Source organism: Numida meleagris, chromosome 2, assembly GCF_002078875.1.
Source record: "Numida meleagris isolate 19003 breed g44 Domestic line chromosome 2, NumMel1.0, whole genome shotgun sequence".
Classification (NCBI taxonomy): Eukaryota; Metazoa; Chordata; class Aves; order Galliformes; family Numididae; genus Numida; species Numida meleagris.
This window is the reverse complement of record NC_034410.1, coordinates 80,955,221-80,964,743: the sequence shown is the minus strand read 5'-3', so window position 1 is coordinate 80,964,743 and position 9,523 is coordinate 80,955,221. Positions and strand designations below refer to the sequence as shown.

At 34.6% G+C, this 9,523-nt stretch overlaps 1 long non-coding RNA gene across 2 annotated transcripts in view; it reads left to right on the top strand.

Moving 5' to 3' along the window:
• The window catches only part of LOC110395196, a 32,272-nt gene continuing 23,289 nt past the window's right edge, over window positions 541-9,523 (top strand). For both annotated transcript variants that reach the window (XR_002436251.1, XR_002436250.1), the window contains exons 1-2: window positions 541-716; window positions 1,364-1,489. This is a non-coding gene — a long non-coding RNA (uncharacterized LOC110395196). The remainder of the gene's footprint in view (window positions 717-1,363; window positions 1,490-9,523) is intronic.

The following is a 9,523-nucleotide window of genomic DNA, read 5'->3' as shown; positions in this document are numbered from 1 at the left end:
ACATGTATCTGATATTGCAGGCTAGATGAGAAACATGCCTTTTATTTTTAATAGGATTATCAACATGATGTGGTGTGCATTTAGTCACACTACACGGTGTTCCTTCAAACTGTGTGACATCTATTTACTCATAGTAGGCTTGTGTCATGTTTCAGTTGATAGCAAGTTTCCTGTAAACTCTATTTATATCACATTTATTTTTATGAACAGATGCAAGAGCCATTGATGTGTGCCTTGGGTTGTAGCACCATGGACAATGAGATGGCACCAAGTTTTGAATACATATTTCCCCAGGCTGAGTTGTTTCACTTTGTTTTTCTCAGTGATTAGCTGAAGTTCAGACTGGAGGGTTATTAATTCACTAGCATGACAGAATTGAAGATGGTGACTCCATGGAAGTACATAGGGAGCATTAAGGCATTTCTGTTGCATTTTTAAATGATTTCTTAGTACTCAAAGCCAGAGTATATAATCTTCAACGTGCCTCATGTAGATCTGGAGCAAAGAAAGTTGTCTTTTCCTTTGCTGAGATTACTTTTTGTCATAAAATATCTGATAAAACATACTTTTTCTCTTTTCAGAATAGTATGACAATAAAACAGATCTAGATGTCTTGGGATTTAGAATATTGCACTGTACACTGAAGGATGCAATACTTGATGAGAAGTCTAAAATACATCTACAAAACTTTCAGGCTGTGACTGATCAACTTCTAGGTGAGAAGAATTAGAGGGAACACATTACACAAAGCTTCAATATTTGCACTGGCTTCTTCTTCCTTTCTGGGTACAATTCAAAGGACTGCATTTGATCTAGCCCTACAGAGGATTAAAGGAGGATTAAGAGGATGAACAAGTAAGTCAATGCAACTTTGCCATTGATTTCAGCAAGGCCAGGATTTCACCTCCATTGACTGCCCTCTGTAATCAGAAAAATGTGCCTCATCTTGGGCCTGTTACAAAGGACAGAATTGAGAGGATTAAATTTTTGCAGTTAAGCAATCAAATGTCTGGAAGTACCAAAGTCAAGAGCAGAAGTGAAACCATTCACATCCATTACAGATGTGAATAAAGAAGCCTCTGTCTCTGTAATTGTGCTTAGGATAGCTTGGTAAGCAGAAAGGAGAGGAGCAGAGGCAGTATGGGAAGAAAGGAATGTTGACTCTCACAGTGAATACTTTTCTTCCAGAGAAGAAACCCCAGTCCAAATCAGTTTCTGAGTAGGACACCTGGAGCTGTAACAAGGGCAAGTGACAGCAAATGAAATAGCTTTAAAGCTGTGGGAAAGCACAGTAGCAGAGAAGCACAAGAGGGATTAAGGTTATTAACAGAGGTCCAGAGATAAAATTCTCCTTTGCTTGTAGGATGTGGCCCTGCTCACCTCATGACAGCTACTCAACAGGAGGGCTCATCATCCCAAAGGCAAAGGGTCCACACCTGCTGACAAGCAAGAGATCTATACCTATGCAGAAAGGAAGCATGGCTGTCAGGTAAAACATTGTGGCTAGTCCCAGCCTGCCCTTTAGCCTGCTTTCTTTTGTTGTTTGTTTGTTTTTGTTTGAATTATTATTTTCTTTGGAGAAGTGAATCTCTAAGGTGGATCAGGCAACAAAATGCAACACTTTTGACAATTCAGCTAGTGTTTTGTTCTTGCTACCATTTTTTCCTGGGAGTAGGAGACAATTTTACTCAATATGTTGGGTTGCATTTCAATAAGAGAACACCTCTTTGACTACAGAATTACCAGATATCTCAATTTTATCATACAACTTTAACAAATTAAATCTGATATTTTAAAACTTAACACAGAAGAATAAGAATTAAAATGGTATTTGTTGAAATGAGATGACAGGTCCATCTGATCAGTTGTTACACGTGACCTTCTAAGTTTGGCATCTTAATGAGAATCTTTCTTCAAACCCACTGAGATTTTTCTGTTTTGATGGGTTCAAAAAGAAACTATGCGTTACTGATGTGACAAATCTTCAAAAGGGAGAGGTTGAATCCCGATCTAGTTAGATAGCCTGGAGTTTTTTTATTTTCACTGTAGAGAATTTTTCATACGTTTGGGATAATAGTTGTATTAGTTTTCTTTATTTGGTCTTTGTTTTGTTGTTAGGCATTATTACCGAACTCCGGCGACCCTTTTGGTATTATTCTTGCACGTAGAGAACCAAAACCCAGTCCTGGCCAAATACCACACACAGCATCAATATGATATGCAGCAAAATGGCGTTTATTGGTAAAAGCTACAAAACTATATAGTATTTCTTATCTTTTTACTAGACTGTTCCAGAAGCTCATGAGGGCTCCTGGCCAATCATATTGAATCTCCCGCTTCTGACCCGTCACTTCCGAAAAGCCATATACGGAGTTGTTGTGCCCTTTGTTATGAAAACAAAGAAGCATGGCCCCTCGTGATTACGACACAGGTTCAAGTAAAGTAGGTGAACCAATAGCAAGCATATGGGGAAGGGCCTTCCGCGTTACAGCCCGAGCTCTGTTATTCGCCTAATACAACAGGCATTCACTTTCCTCTCTATTTGTGAAATACTAGGTATTGTGAGGAAAAATGCAGATTTTCAGAGAGCGTTAAATTATTACTTGAGAAGGATGGCATGGAGAAAACCTACTTCATTCAGTTTTAAGTCTGTGTAATGATTTAAAAAATAGAATGATATCCTAACTGAGCATATTTATGAGTGATTTTTTCTTCTTTTGTGTAGTAATTTCTATATCCATTAATGGAAAATAAGGTAAATGTACTTTAAAATTTGTAATGACATCGTAATGCTTTGCTGCTGTTTTCTCTCCTTGATTATGTATGAACATTTACTTTCAGTGCAAACCATTTATTAATTCATTAGAGAAAGATTATTATTCCATTGAAGACAAATACATTTGGCTTTGCAACAGCTTCAGCATCATATTATTTAAGTTTATCCAGATGTGTGGTGCATGGCATAATTTCTCACATGTGTTTTTAATTCATTTTCTGAAAACAAACTCACATTTTTCCAGTCCCATGATTCTTAAACGTAATTGTAATTCTTTGGAAGTCTAAGATTAACTCCTCTGTCTAACTGTGACATTCTTCATGTGATTCATCTTCTTTATTTATTTAAAATCAATTTCCTGATTTTAAATAAATAAAGATTTAGCAAGGCTAAGTATAGCTGCTAGTCTTTGAGTCCATGCCTATGGTGCCTGTTACAATATATCTCATTTTACACAGATGTTTCTGACAAGCTTCTGATGATTTTTCATCACTTTCTCAAATCCCGATCAAGGGCTAGATTAAATAAAAAGTCTTAAATATTAAAAAGAATTTCTAGAAGTATGTTAATAAGAGAGGTGTGGATATACGCCCTCCAGGATACTTTCAGGAATCTCAGAGGAAACTTACCTATGTAACTGTCTCTGAATACAATTGAATTATTTCTGAATACAATTGAAAATCTAGGCTGTACAATAAGCCAACAGCTCTCACATGCCAAGGTCTCTTTCAGAAATTAAGAATAGGGGGAGGATGAAAAACACAGGTGAAATACATGGAAAAGGGTAGTAATAGTTTTTGCTTGGAGAACTTGATGGAAGTTTTGGCAGTAAAGAGCCTGAATACCTCAGTGGGTCTGAACATTAGACACTTCATGCTCAACTAATTCTGATAGCACATTTAAATTATCTTACAATTGAGGGCTATGGATGTAGTTCATGCAGTTTATCCCATTTACATACGTAAGCCCTCATGAAATAGGATGTAGGCATTTACACAGCTCGGTGAATCAGATCTTCACATGTTTTTCTAATGTTACGTTGAATCTTGTGTGAAAAATGAATCAGATTCTTAATTTTTGTAAATTGTCAGTTGAGGAATTTGAGCTCTCTTTTATTCCATAATAGAAAGTTTGTCTGTTCTTATAGAGCTTAAATCTCGAGAACTTTATTTATGGATTTGTCTTTATAACAGAAATGAAACTGTATGACTGAAAAATGGGGGGAAAATAAGTCAGAAAAAAATAGAGATTAAATTAGCAATGTAAAGATAACGTTTTTCTGCCACTGGAAAGTACAGGAAGCAAGGCAAGGAGAGTGACTGTGAAGGAAATAGCCATACATTTTTAATGAGGACTTTTCCCTCTGAACAGTATAGGCATTACAATAATGAAACTCTTACACAAGCAGACCTATAATGCATGATTCTTTGTCTTGATCATTGAAGTCAGGAGAAAGCACATTTTACGGCATGTATGTTCAAAACCCCAAGAAAAATCACAGAAGATAAATGTATTATGAAGATGGAAGTGATTAAAATTGTACATTATCAGACAATACCATGGGGAAAAAAGTACTAATGTACTCCTCATTCAGCCACATAATACAATGCTGTTGGCAATGCCAACAAGTAATGCTGGAGTCATTACAGAAATCCTCCCTGTACCTACTCATCTCTTGCTGGTATCTGTAATTAGTTGCATGCTGAGACAAGTCAGAGAGTTCTGCCATGTCTCTGTGAAAGCCTCAAAGTCACAGATCTATGTATTATTAATACAAATAACAGGCTACAGTAAAACATGAAAATAACTCCATCTGGATCCTCTTAGTATAATGCATCACCTGAGCTCTGGATTTTTGTTTGTTTGTGGTGATATATTTGGAGTGTAATGCCATCGGAATCCTTGAACAAAATTGTTTTCCTGTATCTCATCCACTATTCTATATAACAGATAAATAGCTGTCATTCTGATGAATGTCCCCAGGGCTTTCAACATAGTAGATGGTAAAGTATAGGCAAAGCTACTTGGCATTAGCCAAAACTCATTATTGGAGATCAGCATCCCAATCAATATTTAATGAATTATGATCAATTTTAAGTGACCGTTTATCATCCCACGTGGACAAAATAATGAAGTGGGCCTAAGGCCAGTCATTGCCAGCCTTTCTTTGACTGTAGGTGCTTTTTGGCTATGAACAATCCAACATAGCATTCAAAATATTGCAAACTGTTGTAGTTACTCTGACCCCAACTGAAAGTGTTATTCTAACATATGGGAAAGATACTGAAGTGCAAAATGGAAACTTTGTTCTGCTAACATTAAACATGTTCATATGACAGAAATAATTTAAAGTTGGGTGAAAACAAGATTAATATCCTAACTAAAGATAAATAATTTTTATGCAGTCACTATTCTATTGACTTTATGAGGGATTTCTCTTCTGTCCTTCCTTTCATATTCATGCCTTCTTTAGCTATGCCTGCAACAACAATTTTTTTTTAATTTTATAAACCTAGCATGGTTTGTTTCATAGTAGATAGGTAGATTACATGGTTTATTGCTGTACATAGAATATTTTTAATAAAAATGTTGGATAGCCTCTTGGCACAAGTCTTCTGAAACACTCAAGTACTGGCATGGACTTGGAACAAATGCTTGCAAACCAGTTCAGCATTTGTTTTCATCCAAGCGTATGTCTATACCCTATAAATATTTAGTATAGATATAATAGCTGAAAAGCTCTCTGGAAAGGTTTTGATGTGCAAGTGATTTTTGTTCATGTTGCCATGTATATATTATAAAACTTTTTAATGAATAGTCATTAGAGTTTATATATTTATTGGAAAAACTTAAAGAAGTATACAAAGTAAGGGTGTAGTTAACAATGTACTATTGCAGTAAGTCAAGCTTGAATATTGATGATTGCGATGATTTCTATAATACTGTGGTTATGAGTAATCCAAGTCCTATCTAAATTCTAATGTTGTTCAGATAATATGTACCATTCTGACATCAAAAGAAGCTAAATCAAAAAAAAAAAAAAACAACAAAAAAAAAACCAGTATCTTTCTGAAGCTCATTCCTCATTTGTCCCAATGAACTGACCCAAAATTATTTCAGTTTATATATTCCCTTAAAAATATTATTAAAAAACCCTGCATCTTTCCTACAATAAATTGTTCACAAGTACAGGAGAGCAGGGTGATGTATATTGAGAGGAACTGACTTAAAGTCATTTGTTTTCACAGCTCTTAAGAGCTTAGGAAACAACATTTATGATGAGATAGTCTAGCCAAAAAAGCCTGTCTGAGTGGCCAGTAAAAGTGAAGAAAAACAGCAATAATTCCTCTGACACCCTGCTGCCAGTAATGTGCACTTTAAGAACACAGTGGTTTATAAGAGCTCTCAATGGATTCTTCTTTCTTGAATTTGTCTTACTGTGATTTAAACTCATATAGTAGTTCAGAACCCACAGTGTCTTTTGGCAATGAGTTTCTATGAAACAGTGTAGAAGAAAATACTCTTTTTTTTTTTTTTTGTCTATATAAATGAGTTGCCTCACTGCCTTCTTCCTGCATTGTGAAGACAGTGATTAATGCTTAACTTCTCTATATCTTCCTTTTGATATTTGTAATTTTATAGACCTGAAATCTTCTCTCAGCTACTTTTTCTTCCAGCTAGAACTTTACAGACATGTACCGTAGACCTATAGATACTGTAAAATCAAAAAGACTCTCGCTTAGCTTGAATGGTTTTGTTTGGTCAGAATAGCATGTAAACAGATTGTTACATGCAGGTTAGCAATAAGGGAGAGAATTTCCAACTACTGGGCCCTGTTCCTTTCAACTGTGAGCTGTCAAAGTTAAGCTCTGATTCTATAAAGTAGTATTTAGTTTGACGTGTTCTGATTATTGCTGCCATCTACTGCATGGTGAAGTTTTTTTTCTCATTAAGGTGTACATCACCCTGGAGAAGCTACCATAGATTTGTTAAAGTACCTATTACGGTTTATTACATGGAAAAGTGTGTGGGGAATAATTTTTATCAGCAAAATCATAATGCATTTTCTTGGGGCTTGGACAAGTTTCTTAAAGAGGAAGATTTGCTTGCTGTCAAATATTCTCTATTTATTTATTTATTTGTTTGTTTGTTGGGGAGGGGGGGGGGGTTGTTAACGAGAACTGTACAGTGAAGTACTGAAAAAAACTTCTGTGTTAATATCTGTTGGTAACTACAACCATCTGTTACAATAGCCAGAACAAGAGCAAGCCAGTTAGTGCTTGCTATTAACACATTTGGAGCCTTTCTCAGCTCTTTTTGGCAGTCTTAAATTGCGTGTCACTCTTCTCAAAATTGAAAATACTGTGATTAGTTGTTTTATAGATACTGAAGGCCAACACAGAGAAGTGACTCATAACTTTCATACTTTAAAATCTGCTTAGTTTAGTTTTCAATAACTTCATGATAAAGGACAGTCTGTTTTTGTGTTTACATGCCACAAATCTTAGAAGACTAGTGTCCAGTGATTCTTAAGTTCTGACATGAGTGTGTCGTTTTTTTTCCTGCCATCACATTTCAGTTTCTTGTCATTCTCTGTGCCCATTTCGCTGTGCTCATGCCTTCACTCATTTGATTCTCCAATTTCAGTTGTTAACATGCCTAAAAGTAATACAAGTGTTTGTTTCTTAATTAAGAATTTATTTCATGGTACTGCTTGTGCAGATATTTGGTGTACTGAAGAGTGACAATTATTTAAAATTTTTTAAACAAAAGAAGCACTCTTCCTATTCAATGCATATTAGAGTAAAAACCTGCATCTAATGATATCCGGAGTAGAAGGTATGATGTTCTTTAAACAAACATTGTATATAATAAAAATGGTCATAAATATTTCTTAATTTTTTTTTTTTTAAATCTTATGGAGCAGAGATACCTTAGTTAGCATAGTAGCGGCAGCAATTCTGCACAGGTGTTGAGTAGCCCCAAGTGAATTGTGCAGATCAGGTTTCAAAGTCCCATAAATTCATTTAGATTAAATTATATCTATACAGATATACCCATGTAAGAACACACATGGGAGGAAATGAACTTCAAGAGGCAGTCCCAGCTCACTGAGCTATTTATCTGTTATACATTGACTGTACGAAATAGCAGAGATAGATTTAGAGACAAGGATAGGTATCCAGGTTTTCATCATTTCACTTTGAAACTTGAGTGACTTTCTATATCACAGCTTTTGCTGACTGAAGGGAGCATATCTTCAGTGAGACCCCTGACAAGATAATTTCCTTGGTAAATAGGAGCTTAACCCCAGGATTTAAGAAAGTCTTATTCACATTTTTTAAATTATTGTGAACATGAATAGAATTTAGACAGAATAACAGAATAAGATTTAACTGTGATGGAGATAGTCGTGGGGTTTTGTTGTTGCTGTTTTCATATTTTCAGCATTCATTATTTTTTGTCTGTCTTCTTTCTTCAGTGCATATCTTTTTTTTTTGGGGGGGGGGGGGCATGCAGTTCTTGCCTTTTAATGTAGAAAATTGTTAGATATTTGACTGAGGTATGTGAATTCCCATTAGTAGTGAACATCCTAGGTTGAACTTTTTTACATACCTGTATCATTCTCCTATCTTAAAGAGTTATTATGGCTATAAACACATTCAAAATTTATGTTTGTTCAGATAATGAGATACACAATAGCATGAGTATTTAGAGGAGAACTGTACAAAATGACTTGATTGTCCTTTTTAATGTAAAAAAAAAAAAAATAGACGAACCCAATTTTAGTGACACTAAACTATTTCCTGAATTAATTTTAACTCATGGAATTGTTGGTATTGTGGAAAAATGCAAAGAAGGAAAAGTCAAATTTGATTTTGGTACTTTCATTCAGAGCATTTCATTCATTTTCGAAGTTGAGAAGTGCACTTATAGCTTTGAAAAATATCAGTGCTGTTGGAACCAAACGAAGGGTAATGAAGAAGCAAACTTCATCAGAAATAAGTGTTTTTTTCCAAATTCTGAATTTCCCATATTTTTTAAGAAAGATTTCAAGTTACCTGTAGAATATTTTTTTTCAGTTGATTTTTCAGAAATGCTAGGGAATCAGAATGTATATATGTACAAGGTATTGCGAATCCCACTCCATCACTAACATTGTACCTGACAGTTGTACTGTGTAACATGCTGTCCTTTTCCATGTCCACTATTTTTTTTTTCAATTTTCAAGCATGTGCAGTGTATTTATTACAATGATTGATAATAGTTAAGGACAGATAATTAAGAAATGAATAAATGTCCACTCTGTTCATGAAAGTTAATAATATTATATTCTTGCTTCATGTCAAATTTCCTAAGTAGAACTCAAGACAATTATAAACTGAATTATTTATAAGTGAACTTGTTTCTAAGGTAGTTTATCAAGAATTGTCAAGATATGGATATGGTAGACAGCAATATTATATTTTTTCCTATGACATTATATATAGCTTTCATTTTTTATGAATTCAGTTCTGTTTCTTTTTACATATAAATAGAGATTATATTATATAATATTTTCTTCAGCTATTGCAGTATTTTTTCATGGATTAGTTGTAAATGTATATCCTCACTCTTGTTTCAACATCAACCATGTGTATGCAGGCAAAGACTATTATTACTGCTTTCAATTTCTTTGCTATTTGCTTAATAGCAGGTTTCAGATGATATGACCTTTTACTTGATAAAAAGAAAATAGGGCATCAA